The sequence below is a fragment of the Hippoglossus hippoglossus genome, chromosome 16 (assembly GCF_009819705.1).
Source record: "Hippoglossus hippoglossus isolate fHipHip1 chromosome 16, fHipHip1.pri, whole genome shotgun sequence".
Taxonomy (NCBI): domain Eukaryota; kingdom Metazoa; phylum Chordata; class Actinopteri; order Pleuronectiformes; family Pleuronectidae; genus Hippoglossus; species Hippoglossus hippoglossus.
In genome coordinates this window covers 22,605,595-22,620,880 of record NC_047166.1, presented here as the reverse complement: position 1 = coordinate 22,620,880, position 15,286 = coordinate 22,605,595, and the positions used below count along the sequence as shown (strand labels likewise).

At 42.5% G+C, this 15,286-nt stretch overlaps 1 protein-coding gene across 5 annotated transcripts in view; it reads left to right on the top strand.

Annotated features, from left to right (window-relative positions):
• The first annotated feature begins 418 nt into the window (after nt 1-418).
• Nucleotides 419-15,286, top strand: part of LOC117776890 (zinc finger protein 516-like) — a 45,796-nt gene continuing 30,928 nt past the window's right edge. For 2 of the 5 annotated variants that reach the window (XM_034611258.1, XM_034611263.1), the window contains exon 1: nt 3,990-4,084. The gene's annotated coding sequence lies outside the window, so the exon portion shown is untranslated. Of the gene's footprint in view, nt 663-1,468; nt 1,544-3,659; nt 3,912-3,989; nt 4,085-15,286 lie in introns of those variants that run through there. The other 3 variants (XM_034611259.1, XM_034611262.1, XM_034611260.1) reach the window with 3 other exon arrangements.

Here is a 15,286-nt window from a genome sequence, read left to right as displayed (position 1 = left end):
AATGCAACTATATATCAATGCGTATCACACCCTTATGAAAACAGTGGGTTTTGTCTTCACTGGTGCATCGAGTTATTTAGTGTTTAGAGTGTTACAACAGGGTGGTGGATGGCGGAGTGCTCCTCAGCTGTCAACACCAGGGGCTGGTTTGGCAAAGATTTCCATTCTAATCACCATGTGAGATTTGACGTCCTGGCTGAGCCGCATCCTTATTTAAACTCTCGGGAATAAGGATGTAGATGTGCAATTTGTCGCTGTGTTTGCGCACTTTCTTAAAAAGTCCTCCGCACTATCAACAACTTTTCGCTGATCAGACAATAGCAGATAGTTCCATTTAATTCGGGCGGAACCAGTCAGCCGCGGAACGGTGGGTGTCAGGAAACTCTCAGAGACGCACGACGGGGGCACTGAGACGACACGTGTTTTATGACAGCCGTTTCCACACTTAACGAAACGGTGTGTGTATGTTCAACTGAAAACAAAACACACGTATAGTATCGGAGTGATACGAGCAGGAATCCCCTCTGTCACCACCCCCGCGGGACAGAATGGACTCGACCTACTCAATCATGCACTTCAGCAGACACTGCAAAGAGCATGCTTTCACCTTTAGGATTGTCTGAGCCTCTTCAGCCTGGAATATCTGGGTTTGGATCGAGCAGGTATGTACATCTCATCGTTTGCTTCTCGTTTCACACACACACAACCACACACACATACACACACACACACTATCCCGGATCACTCCATGTGTCTATAAGAGAGAGAGAGAGAGAGAGAGAGAGAGAGAGAGAGAGAGAGAGAAAGGGGGGGTACATGGGTGGCAGGCGATTGTCCGGATCTTGATTTATAAATAGGGAATACCCAGGCAAGGGGGTAAGGGATGATTTAAACTACAATGTGAACATATGTTTCCGGATTGACCCTCCTCACGGTGATCACAGGTATTACTCGTATCATTTCTCCACTTTTCGTTGACAGTGTCTAACTCGCACCGGCTCGATGACACTTGTGAGTCATCACACTTAATGTCTGAAGTCAGTTATTCAAATGAAGGAAAAGAAAAGAAGTAGGGATGTGTAGTGCGCATGGCTGCTCCCATGTCCTCCACCAACATCCCTGGGGCTGATCAAACTTTCCACCAGCTCAACACACACACACACGCGCACACACACACGCAGACACACACATCTCTTCCTTTTTTATTAAGATTTTGAAGGCACACTTTCATGTCAGCAGCATGAAACACACAGATGAGGTGCAGTTACATAGTTGTGAGTAACATCCAGGAGAGGAGAGAGTTGATCTATAAAAAAAAAGACTGTTTCACACACATACACACACACACACTGGGTGGAGGTGGACGTTAGGGAGGAGTAAAGGGGGGGGGGGGGGGTATCCATATTAAGAAGTCGTGTCCTACATAACAGGCCTGGCACAACTGCCGCTGAGCAAGGCACAGGTGCCAGCTCAGTAGTGCGCGGCCGCGCAGGGGAGGCTCTCTCTCTTCTGAGGATGTGAAACCGCTGGAAGCTGATCTCAGGTCCGCTCCTGTCGCATTTCTTCTGCTTTCAGTCTGTGCGCAGCAGCCTCACCACTCATCTGCATGCGGTGCGTGTGCGCGTGCATGTGCGTGTTTCGGTGGGGTGGTAGTGGTGGAGATGGGGGGGCAGTGGAAACATGTGGAGAGGGAGGGGCAAAAGAGGGGGGGGGGGGGGTTATTGTGTGTGTGTGTGTGTGTGCTCGCGTATAGTGTGTGCGGGGGGGGGGGGGTTCTGCGCATGTAACTTTGTTTTCCCCTAATGATGATGCACCTCCAGGATGTGAGCCTGCTGTTATGGTTAAAGGGACACAATGGACCCCACCTCCGGCTGCTGGGTGGGTGCTCCGTATCAATGACGCGCATACAGGTGACCGTGTGTGTGTGTGTGCGTGCGTGCGTGTGTAATGTGAAAAAGTATGTTCTCTACACGCGTAACACTATCACAGAGAGCGCGTCCGATTGCCTGTGGCACCAACACGTCTTTTTACGCACGCAACCGTTGGCGAGCGTGCGGTGTGTGCGTGCTGAGACTGCTGGGGATCCAGGAGCAATTGCTCAGTGTCACCTCTTCTCCTCTCTGGGCATATACACACACACGCACGCACGCACGCACACACACACACACACACACACACACACACACACACACACACACACACACACACACACACACACACACACACACACACACACACCAGCTGATCCAGTGATGGAGACGTGTGTGTGTGTGTGTGTGTGTGTGTGTGTGTGTGTGTGTGTGTGTGTGTGTGTGTGTGTGTGTGTGTGTGTGTGTGTGTGTGTGTGTGTGTGTGTGTGTGTGTGTGTGTGTGTGTGTGTGTGTGTGTGTGTGTGTGTGTGTGTGTGTGTGAGAGAAAATCAAACACAAACTTTTTCTCTCTTTCTCTGCCCTCGATCTTGTCCTCGCTGTTTCGCAAACACAGGGCTTCTTTCCGTTCATGATGCATTCAGGTGCTCCCATAAACTCCGACATTTCCTTATGACACGTACATGTTCGATCAGAAATCCCCTTGTTATTTATTCTGATAGGGGGAAGTTTTGTTGATTTAGGGGATGTTGGGTGATCTAATGTTTTTATCACACCGTATCTGGGGCTGCCCAGTGCACTTTCTTATAAGTGAAGCAATTATGGGAAATGGATTGCACAAAGGTTCTATTGAAACACACCTCACCAATAACACATAAACTATATATCGATCTGATTCAGATTTTAATAAATCTGAATTATCTAATACTAGTTATTAATCAAGTGAAGCTTGTGAATTTACCCATAAACTTTGTATCATATTTTTAAATTAATTTATCATCTGCTCTTTGAAATCAGTCAGAAAATAGAGAAAATCTCTGAAAACCAAAATATATGGATTATCATTAACAGAAGAAAAGCAACACTTCCTCTCATCTGAGAGACTGGAACCACTGCAACTCCGTCCACGACACCATGTAGCTATAGGTCTACTAGTATGGTGTTATTTGGCTATTTCAGAAGCTTAGTTGAAGTGATGGTATATTGAGGACCGAAATTGCTAAAATCCAAAATACATAAACAAATATATAAACAAACAACTCGATAATGTATAAATAAAAGAAATGAACTTGATAGTAATGGCCTATAAATTAGTAAGTAAATGCCAAAACAAATACATAAAAAACAAAGAAGTACATACAATTTGGTAATGAAGTAGGCTATACATATATTTCTACATTTATAAATTCATTATTGAGTCCTTAATTGATGTATTTATGTTTTTTTACTTTTATACTTTACTTTATTTTTTACTTATTTGGCAATTTTCCGTCTTTGATATACCATCACTTTGAATTACCCAATGCACTCAATATCCCATAATACATTGCCAAATCTTGGACCCCTCGTTCAGGAAATATAGTATGTAGACAAACATTGTAGGGCTATTAATTAATGCACAAGTACATACATATAAATGTTTATTATGTATATGAATGGCCTCTGGATATCAATATATGTTAAAAAATGTTCATCCAGAATTCCCAGTTTCGAAAGTTTGGCTTGATAATTGAAAGATTTCCGATGACACCTGAAGGCAGCACCAGTGAAACGACGAGAGACGAGAGAGAGAGAGAGGGAGGGAGAGAGAGAGAGAGAGCGAGGAAAGAGAGAGAGAGAGAGAGAGCGAGGAACCTGTACTGTTACTACAACACAAGGAGACAGGAATCGGCCACAGATAAATAACGATGATAATAATATTGGTAATAATAAGTTGAGCTCGCTGTGGTCAGGCAGTCGCGGTCCTGGAGGACAGAGAGTATCAGTCTCTCTTTATCTCTGCTGGATCTGGACTCTATATTTGCTTTTGGAGGAACTGCGCCGGTCCCTGCTCTTCTGTGTGAGTGTGTGCGTGTGAGTGTGAGTGTGTGTGTGTGTGTGTGTGTGTGTGTGTGTGTGTGTGTGTGTGTGTGTGTGTGTGTGTGTGTGTGTGTGTGTGTGTGTGAGTGTGAGTGTGTGAGGGAGAAGGTCCTCAGAGCTCCGCGGTGTTTTAACCGGTAAGGAAGTGACTTGTATATCATTATTATTGTTTGTTATTATGAGGGTGTGTTCGCTGCTGCTGCTGCTGCTGCTGCTGCTGCTGTTCCTGCAGTCGGAGGCTGTTTCAGACTCTTTCTGGCTCAACCCGGTCATTTCCTTTAAAGAGTGCACAGACACCGGACTGGCAGCAGAAGTCGCCTGAATGTGCTACAATGGAGATAAGGCTGATTTAGAGGAATGTTTGATAAGAGAGTGCAACCCTGCCTTAAAGAGCGACAGTAAGCTTGTGATACACTGACACTTTATGGAAATAACAGGCAAAACAGACTTTATATGGACATTTTATTATATCACAGGTCATATAACAGTGTTATAAAGTACAGCACAAAGGCAGCAATAAACTTATGTGTGGCTGCAGGAGCCAGTCAGTGAACATTACAGTGGGTGGTAGAGAGAGAGCCCATAAAGCTCAGCTCCAGATCACTACATATAAGCTATTTAACATTACAGATGTGTTTATTATAGGGACATTATAGGACTGTCACAGCCATTCTCCCTCAAGGGGGGCAGGCTGGAGTAGTTATCAGAGGAGATAGTTATGTAAAAGCTCAGATTGCAGTCGAGGGAGAGAGAGGAGACAGTTGTGCACGTGCACATGCTCGTGCACAACTGTCAAAACATGCCCACATCCATGGTTGTAGTTGGAAGAACACGAATGGTTAAAAAAAAGTGGGTGGGGAATTATGCAGTGTCTTAACTGGTGTTGACTTACAACAGCAGTGTTGTTAATAGTGCTTACTTTGTACACACACACACACACACACACACACACACACACACACACACACACACACACTCCCCCCCCCCCCCACACACGCACACACAGAAATCACTCTACTCCATGTGTCACTTGTGTGTAGTAGAGTTTTACAACATATTCACTTTTTGTACTAACATTTAGTAGAGCTTACTGTATATATTCACAGTATATACCCACATTTCGTAGAGTTTACTACATATTCACTATATATATTCACATTTAGTAGAGTTCTACTATATATTCACTGTATATAATAATTTTTCTATAGTATCTGTCTTTCATAGACATTATATTGTGTGTACATTCCTTCAGTATTCCTGCAATAATCTCTCACTGCGCTCTGGTTCCTCAACTTCTTGTTTCTTTTTTGTTTTCTGAACTTGACAGTGTTTTTTCCCTCTTCTTCTTTTGATATTGACTTTTTGAGATGTGCTGTTTTTTCTCTGTACCTGTTGAGAAATACAGGAATTTTCCTGTAGGTCACACACACATAAAGAAAGCGATAGATAGAGAGAGAGAGATGAGGGAGAGAGGGAGGAAGAGAGGCAGTGCGTTGTTTTGCAGACAGGATTACATTGTCTCCCCCCCCCCCACGTCAGATTTCAGACATGATTTTCTTTCCTCAGCCCTGTAGCTCTCACTCTGTGGTTGTACGAGTGAACACGGCGCACTAAAAACCCCACAACAACAATAAATGATCCGACTTCACCAAACTGACTGTTAGATAATAAATAGTGTGTAAGAGCTGCACCATCTGTTTTCCCAACCCAGGAATAACACCAGGAATAGATTTAAAGGTAAACACATTTGGTCGGCAAAGCTTGAGGGAAGCTGTAAATAAATGCTGTTTGTGTATGTGTCATTATTTTCTGTGTAACAGCAGCACAGCAGGTCATTACAAATCAAAATAGAAAAGCCACAAACAGGCTTACTTCTAGATGTCAGCGGGGCGGTATTTTTCTCAGGGAGTTATGTCATGCGAGCGTCTGCCCGCTGTCATGTCTGAGATCACTTGTTGAGCACTATGGAGAAAGAGGAACATGACCTATGTTTCAATGTGACTCGTCGTGACAGTCGGTGATTCATGTTGATTTGAGCACTTGCCACGGTCACAGAATGACAGATAGCACAGAAATAAAAAATGAGATTGTTTAGAAAGCCGTTTTTTTTTCCCGCAGATGCCTCCCATTCACATAGTGATCCACCGAGAGCTCACGCATGACTCGAGTGAAGCTCTTTGTGTTTGATTGCCCCCCCCCACCCCCCCACCATTGTGCGTCCACTCATATACTGAGTAAATGCTGCATACATTTGGCTTTTGGGAGCAGGACGGTTGGTCTTTTGTAAGCAGCGTGTTTGCTTGCTTTTGCATCCCCGTGCTTATCATGATCAAACTTTCAACCCCACCATGACACTTTATCTCCGACATGACTTTGTAGTTTTTTTTGCCCCCAAAGTCCCCCCCCCCCACCCATCACCCCCCCCCCCCCCTTTTCTGTATCTGTGGGAGTAAAATTAGCAATTTTCATTTTTTTTTGGTCGTCTCCCTTCAGAATGTGGAAGTGTTTTATTGGTGGCTAGAAACAATGAGGACAAGGCAGGGCTTTGTGGTGGCAGAAATGCATTTTTAACCCATGTGAATGAATGGCGCCTCACATTCCACAGCAGCAGGCCCTTCACTGAATGGCAGCACTAACTCGGCTGTTTTCATTACTCATTACTGCCTTGTGCCTTTTTTACCGTGCTCATAGTCATTTACCTTCCCCAAGAGAGAGAGAGAGAGAGACGAGGGGGGGGGGGGGGGGGGGGGTGAACACTACATCGACCCTGTCAGTCAATTTTTAAAAAATATCACAGAGTTAGATCAGTTTTTTTTCTTTTCTTCTAATTATTATCCTCCAGGTTTCGCTTACGCCACAGTTAATAAAACGGATCAATAGGTTATTTTAATAATGGTGATTTGTAATGTTGAAGGCGTTGCTCGTAGCGATCAACCCATTGACTGGAGCAGTTTGCTGAGCGAGATCTGTCCATATGAAAGCAACGCAGAGAGAAAGATTATAGGACTGCAGCGTTTTTGCTTAGTGTGTGAAGAGGAAGTGTTTTGCTAACTATTAGCAATATCAACTTTGCACTTTGCCTAATTTATGCTGCCTCCTAGTGGCCAAAAAACACTTGGCCCAGGTTTCTGTGGGTGGTTTTGCAGCACCTGGTTGAATCCGCGTCTGAAAGCGTTCCAGCGTGTGCTACAGTTGAGCCCTACATGTGCATACTTATGCCATGAGCTGAATCCATTCGCTTCTTCTCCGAGAGTAATTACCACCCTGCTTTGACTCGGTTTCTTCATCTCTGTCCAAACTGGTCATGTTAGTGCAGCTTTGAACTAGAATGGCTATGAAAAAAGTAAAGGCACCGATAAAGCCCAAGACAGACATGTTTTCCTGTACTGAGTCGGTTAGGCTGAGGTCTAATGCATCCTATTCTCTGTTTTTTTTTCCCCTTGTTATGTTCTAGATTTTATCAACCTTTTCTTCATGAAAGGAAAGATATATCTTCCTTCACGGGCTTAAATAACTTTGTGTCATATTGAGGTTGGATCGTGTCAAGAGGCAGCGAACAACAAGTGAAAAAAACATTTTTGGTGCTGCTTCATCTTTAGAGACAAATTAAGAATTGCGTGTATATCTTTGTTGGTGGTCCAGACAGTCTCATCATTTTATTATGGGCTCTTTTCTGTGTTGTTGGCATTGATTCCCCGCTGCATGGTGGGGGTTTCCACTCTGAAAGGGCAATCTCTCTCTGTGTCAGCCTAGAAACACCAAGCTCCCGGATTAAATTATAAATGAGCCCTCCATGGGAAACGTATTGCTTACTGCCTTAGGATAATCAGAAGGAATTTAGATTTCCCGCAGCAGTCACCCTACATCTGTGCAGTATGTGCATTTGTCCCTTCATTAAGACCAAAACATTCCTAGATGGAGATTTCCTTGAAACTTTGGTGACAGATGGGTTGTTCTCTATTTGGGTCACACCTGCACGCTCCCCACCGATATTGGATCAATAGAGACTACACCAGATATAAACTGTGAGGGCTGAGAGCTGTCCAAATTAGACCCACAGAAATGATGTAGTAATCGGAGGATTAAGATAGGAGGGGGGTTAGAGTTGACGGGGGGTAGAGGAGGTGCTGGCGTGGGGATTTAGGCACGGGGCCATTTTAGCCTTCACCCAGAGTGGTGGGGAGGGAGGGGGCAGGAACATGGTAGTGGTGTTGCGTGGGGCTCAACTGTTGCACCTACATGTACCTTTTCATTTGTGCATTGGTGTTTTTAACTTCAAACCGTTTTTTGCTGTGGTGGAAAACCCATCTCCCACACTTAGTCATCGTGGGACTCAGGAACCCCCCCAATGCAAACTACACTACATGGATCCTTTCAGACAAGCTGATTATTAGAGGGCTTTGTAGATTTGCAAACAGTGACATTTTTACCGCAAAGGAATTAATATATCACATCTTAAAATTGCATCAACTCTAATGGAAACAAAAAAAAAAGAAACAACCATAGACATCTGTTGTGTGTGTTGATGTAGAAGGTGTCACATCATTTCCCCCTTTTTTGTTTACTGTCATTATTTAATATAACTATTTACTGATGTTTTCACACTATGCCTTCATCAGGAAAAAAAAAAAAATGATAGTGGTATTTATAGACGTGCTGTCAACACACAAAGTGACAATAGCTGAATGTGGGATGTGGAAACAACCCACATTAATTGCATGTAGGGTTTATTCATTTTAGAAATGTTTACAAAAGACTAAGCTAATGATGTTGTCACCACAGTTGTACACACCAATAACTTTTTAACACTGACAGTTTTATTAACGTCAACATCAGTTAAAACTTGAAGCTATATTATTAAAAAAAGAGTCAACACTAAATTAAATGAGACCTAACTGGATTTGGAGGAAACGTAACAAAACCTGCTCTTGAAATAAAATCTCTGGCACATGTTTAGAGCAAACCCTTTCAGTGCAGGTATCCCAGTGATGAGCACAACTCAACCCACATTTTCTCGTGATAAAATAGTGTGATTAAAGGTCCAGCTAATAAACAAGATTCAATGTGTGTTCACTGAAACAGAAATCTTATTACCAGTTGGTTATCGGCAAGTTATTAGTGGTGTTAATATGACTTGTCAATTTAAATTTGAACAAACTAAGTTAATTTGTGTGTGACCAATTAAAGTTGTTTGAAGTTAGTCCAACAATTTCTATTTTTCTCTGTATTATAGTGCAAGGAAGATTGATTTTGTTTCTGCATGCGTTTGTTGTAAAACTACTTAAAACTCATTGGAAGTCTTTTCCAATCAAAGTCATTCATTGTGTTAAAATATCTTGTTAACTTTAATGTAAACAAACTTCAATGAATTTGTATGTTACCAATTGAAGTACTTTTTTTCAGTTGTTTCAACAATTTCCCTTTCTCAGTGTTTTATAGTGCAATAAATCCTCAGATTAGATTTTCTGTATGTTTTTGTAGTCAAACTATTTAAAACTTAGCACATAAAACAACATTTAATTAAAAACACTGGTCATGCTTGATCATGGTTATCCTCATCCCCAATGAGTATTTTCTCTGTCAGATTAATACTGGTTGTACTAATAAGTGGCTGTGTGAAGACAAGAACAAAATCCGAGGCTGACCACACTGAGTTGCTGATCTGTTAATCATGGCTGAATATCGACCCCATTTATGAACTGAGAACACAGCAGCGTGGGCCCGCAGCTTTCCAGCTCCTCGTCACTGCATCAGTTGAATTGAATAGGAAGTGTCGGAGTTCTACAGAGAACAGAATCTCACTTCAGTCCAAATGGAAGCACATTAACCACTTTACAAGCGGCATTATCCATCACCGTCACTCACGTTGGTTTCCCCATCTTACACATTATTGATGATCCAATGAAATAACAATCACGAGCACAGAGAGCTGCGCCGAATGTGCCGGATTCATTAGCAGTGCTTATCGGGTTGGAGCTGACATCGTGATCATAGTTAATAGATTTCTGCCTGCGTCTATGAACCCGACGCTTGGCATTGTTGCTGTGATTGCTGCGGGATTAAAGAAGAGAAATAAGCTTAGCCGGGAGAAATAGCCCAGAGAACCACGTGGCTGTGATCAGGGATTGAGAGAGGGAGAGAGAGGAGAGCTGGCGGGGGAAGGAACAGCACTCTTTGTCCAGCCCAGATGTCACTGTAGTAGACTACCATTATTGATCCACTGCTTCACACACACACACACACACACACACACACACACACACACACACACACACACACACACACACACACACACACACACACACACACACACACACACCCACACACTCAAGTAGACAGCATTAAATGGGAATTAAAGACAGCGTCAATTTCTTAATTATGTTACATAAACAGCTTTTAATTCTGATTCATCCTGTATCTATTCATAAAAAGTAATCAGATTGATGAAAAAACATGTCAAATAGATCAGTTAATGCATGTTTTACTATGTCTTACACAGTGCATCATGGATTTGTTTGCGTCTTTCTACCTCATCTGTCTGGTCTGTTTATCTTCCTGCAAGACAATGGCCTTCCTCAAATTTGATAGGCCACTAGGTGATATGCAAACTTAGCATGTAGGTGTCTGGGTGTGTGTGTGTGTGTTTTGTGGTGGTGACAGCCAGGCTTTGGTAGGGAGGAGACATGGCAACCAAACTTAATCCAAACTCACAGCAGCCCGGAGGGCTGTAAGGGTGGGATGGGGGTTGGGTTTGTGTTGAGCTGTTTCCCAAGCAGAGAGGCTCCTCTTTAGCATTCACCATCCTGTTCCAGTTAATAAACACCCTCCGAGTGGGAATAAACAAGTCTGAAGAAAAATAGGTCCTAAATTACACTAATACATATAATTTTTTAATGTATTTTTTTCCTAAGAGAAAACATTGACTGCATCTCTGATGAACAGAAGTCACGTTTTGCTTCAGAAGAAAAACAAGAAATAGTTAAGTAGGTGAGGTACAGACAAAAAAGGGAGCGGCAGCTGTTGGAATTTCATAAATAGAATAATCCAAAATTTGACTGACACGTGATTTCTGGTAGGCAGGAAGCAGACATAAAACTTACATGCATTTCAGTTGTAAACAGGGTTCTAAAAGTACAAAAAACAGGAAGTTCTGGATTACCACTTAACAAGTTTTCAATTTAGTTTCACTTTGATACAAATAAACTGCTACTCACATCACCCATTCACACACACCTACAAACACACACACACACACACACACACACTCAGAGTAACTCCTGTTGTTGCTCCACTAGAGTATGAAAACACATAAAAATATGAAAAACTTGTATGCTCCTCTACTATTTCCCTCTTTTTCAACTGCCCCACATTCACTGCATCGTTAGCATCATCGATCAGTCTGTAAAAGTCCTTGGCTTTTTTTGTACAGAGTCAGAGCGAATGGAAGAGAGTGGATGTAGTTAGTGCAGACTGAAAGCCAACGATATTGCATGTCTGACTAACTTAGGGGAAAAAAAGCTGGAAATGTCTCCGGGCTACTGCAGCTAATCATTCAGCCCACAGAGGAACTGATCGTTAGCCGCTGATGTCAGCCTAACCTTGCTACGTTATGCTGTAGTTAGTGTGTGCATGCACATGTGTGTGTGTGTGTGTGTGTGTGTGGAAGAGAGGGAGTCGAGCTGAATGTTAGTTTGGACATTGTCCTGTCAAAAACTTGATTGTTATACAAGATAAAGACAATCATTTGTGATGTTGCTTTTAAAAACCACAATTAGTAGTGATTTTATTCTTTTTTGTTGAAATGCTGCGCTTGATGTGGCTGCTCCTCACTGTTGTTATGTCCTTTTCTTCTGTGGGGAAAAGTAAAGACATGCCAGACCCACTCAGATGGAAATATACTGGGCAGTTTGACTTCTTGTGGCTGTCTGAAAACATGTCAAAAGAATGAAGAGTATAGTAACAATACAATGTAAAAACCTAATTATCAGCCAAATGGAAGAACTGAAACGTCTCATCTGGTTTTCTTGAGGTAGTCTGAGACCCCTGTGAATTGAAATGCAGTGAAATTTAACCCTATACACAGGGATCCATTGCTACTCCACTCCTAACTAACTCTCTTCATTTGAGCAGTGAAGGGAGTAAACATGCATGAGGAAGAAGGGTTTAGGAAGTAGTTATAGTAGCACTTCTGTCTGGGTCAAGCAGGCTGTAGGGTCTCTGAGGACAGAGGTCAGGAGGAGCAGGAGGTTCGCCCAAGGGCTAATCACCCCAAATCCAGAGATACAGTGGAACCACAAACATGCTGGAAGCTGGATTCAGGAGCAGGTTGCCGGCCATGTGCACCCTATTTTTATGGTTTTTTTGTTCTTCAGCAAGGAAGGGAAGAGGGAAATTAGTAACAGCCTTTACAACCTTCTCTTGTTGTTTTGTCTGCATTTTATATAGAACAAAAAAAATCACAAATACAGTATTAGACAAAATAGGTTAAATCCTAATCTCTCAGTTAGTGTTATAACGATGAGTGATGTATGTTATGCTCCCACAATGAAGAACCTTGTTGAAGCTTGTTCATGTCATAGACTGTCAAGATGGACGATATGACAGTTCCCCAAAAGTGAAGCAAAAGGGTCCCGATCATGAGGCTAGCTGTTAGCAAAGCCCATGATGCCACTCTTGATTTTACTACAGTCTGTGGCTGTTTGTTAACTGTATACTAGTGGTGGTGTTATGATAATTAGGTGGTAGTTCTATATCTCATTTATCCTACAGAAATTATTTATTTTTGCTGTAACGCTTTTATAGTCCTAAAGGCATTTATTGTGTCTTTGTGGTATCAAAATAGTGAATTTATATGGCAGTGTGTTTTATTTTCTGTGATATAATATAGACATTCACACCTATGCACCATAGACTGTATCTAAAGATGGACGACATGACTGCTCCCCAAAGGCCAAAGCGGTCATTAACCACGCCTCCTCAATGTTAGCAGATGGGACACGGGACACTCAAAAGTCAAAGTACATGAAAATAAATGTTTCTCAAAGTTGGGTCAATCATATAAAGTAGCTTTTGTTGCAGCGATGTTTGTCCAAATATTCATTTTTCTGGTAAATTTGGTTTTAATTAGTTGTTTGATTGACAGTTGAGACTGACTTGCGATTGGTCGAGCGCGTGGATCGGCCGGACATTGATTCTCTGGCTCTGGCTCCAAATGCTTAAGATGGCAGCCCTCGAATCTGGGATACTTTGGTTCGTTCCTGGATAATGTGAGCAGATGGAATGTGGAGGCGCTTCATCCTTCTTTATAGACATTCTATGGTCTATGTTGGCAACTTAAATTGTTATGATTTCACTTTTCACCTAAATAGCTTACCTACCAAATTAGTGTGCAGGTTTGACACATCTACGTTTGATTACAGGTCATGGGATTAAAACTGATACCGTGCCAAAATGCCCCTGAGTAAAGAGTTTGTTTTAGTTTGAAAACACTGTTTTAAACTAAAACAGTAGTATGAAAGTAGCCTCAATAACTATTAAAACTATTTAAAAGTGTATAGGGCAATTTAAACCTGGTGTGATTACAATGTGTCCAGTGTATTAAACCCATTCAAGTTTAAAATGCCAGATTTTCACCTCGTCCAGATTTGCCCTCTCTCAGTGTGTTTTCCGGGGCTGCTGTTTCGCTGCTCACCTCAGTTCCCAGCTGCTTCTCTGTCTGTTGCTCGGGGGCCTTGCAGACAAACTACACAGGGAAGAAGAGACCAAAGACAGGGAGCTTTTTTAGTACCCCCCACCTTCCCACCACCACAACACACACACTACCCCGCTACTCCACATCCACCACCCAATGCAGAAGCACCACCACCTTTTCCCATTGGCTCTTGATGTTTTGTAAAGAATCCCCCAGCACACTCGCACCCTCCCTTCAGCTATCCCCCTGGCCTCGGTGCCCTGTTCCTACATTGTATCCAGATGTGAGGAGAGTAGTTAAGGGGAGGAAGGTAAGGGCTCCTGGTAGTACCCCCCCACCACTCCCTAACCCCTACCTCCAAACACACCATCCGAGTCAAACACCAACCTTAGGCTGGAGCTCTTCCAATAATCTGAAATGATTAGGACCTGCAGAGTATCCCTCCTAATGCATAAACTTTCATCAAAACATGCCATGATGTTTTTTTTCTATTTGTTGTACGCACTGGCAAAAACAGTTGTATACAACATCATGTCCCCTTGTATCAACGTAGTCATTGCTTCGACATTATTTTCCCTTAAAACCCTAAAGATGAAAATCTGTCGCTCTTGAGGCCGACTGGCTGTGATCATCTAATCCCCGCCCACAGAACTCTATTTAAAGAGGATAGCCATTAATCCCATCAGATTATACCTGACCAACTCCACAAAATCACCCAATTAATAGTTTTAAGGATGACCACAAAAGCCTCTCTCCCCTGGAAAAAAATCCCCCAAAAAACAATAAGAAAAATCAGACACACTCATTGAGTCTTAATCTCATACTTAGTCTCTAACAGGGTGGCAGGCAGGGTTCAGCAGCCTAACTATGACCATGACTCCTCATCTAGAATATAAGCAAACAATGGTAATGCCAAATGTGCATTTTCATGTGAGTAGGAGCAACATTTTACACTTAACCAGACTGATAAATCCTAATCTTTAATGCACATTATCCCCAAAATACACATGCTATGGGCACAACATCTCCTAATGAGGTTATTTGAGGTTATAGCTGGCCTCGGTGCATACTAGGGCATTTATGACCTCTGCATTATAGTAGTGGTCGAGACAGACTAGTTGAGACACATTTTTTCTGACCTTTGTCAATGTGAGACAGAGACTGGACGTTTGGTGGTCGGTGATATAATGTTTAGAGAATTCTCAGATTGTCGTCTGCCTTCCTTGTCCACCCTGTTGGTGCTTCTCCTCGATAACTTTACTGCTGCTAGCGTTAGCCGGTGTAGCTTTAGATGGTTATGTATAGTGCTTGTATTGTTGTTGTACTTATAGGGCAGCCTTACTTATATTGCAGCTGACGGATTTGCTCTGGTAAATTATTTCTACACTGTTAATTTTAGTCGAGAATCTATATCTGGTTGCATGGCCATGTTTCCGCATTAGTGCTGTTAAAGTCATGCATGACAACTATGACTTTTCAAGTGCTTGTCAATAACAACACCGTATCTGCTGTAGATGCCACTGCCACATGGCTTTACTACTGCACTCAGCTAAACCCACAGATGAACAACTAGCCTACAAAAATGCAAAGTGTCGACTAATGCCAACACTTTATTCAAGCATCAAATGGTTTTGGTCCAACTAAGAGA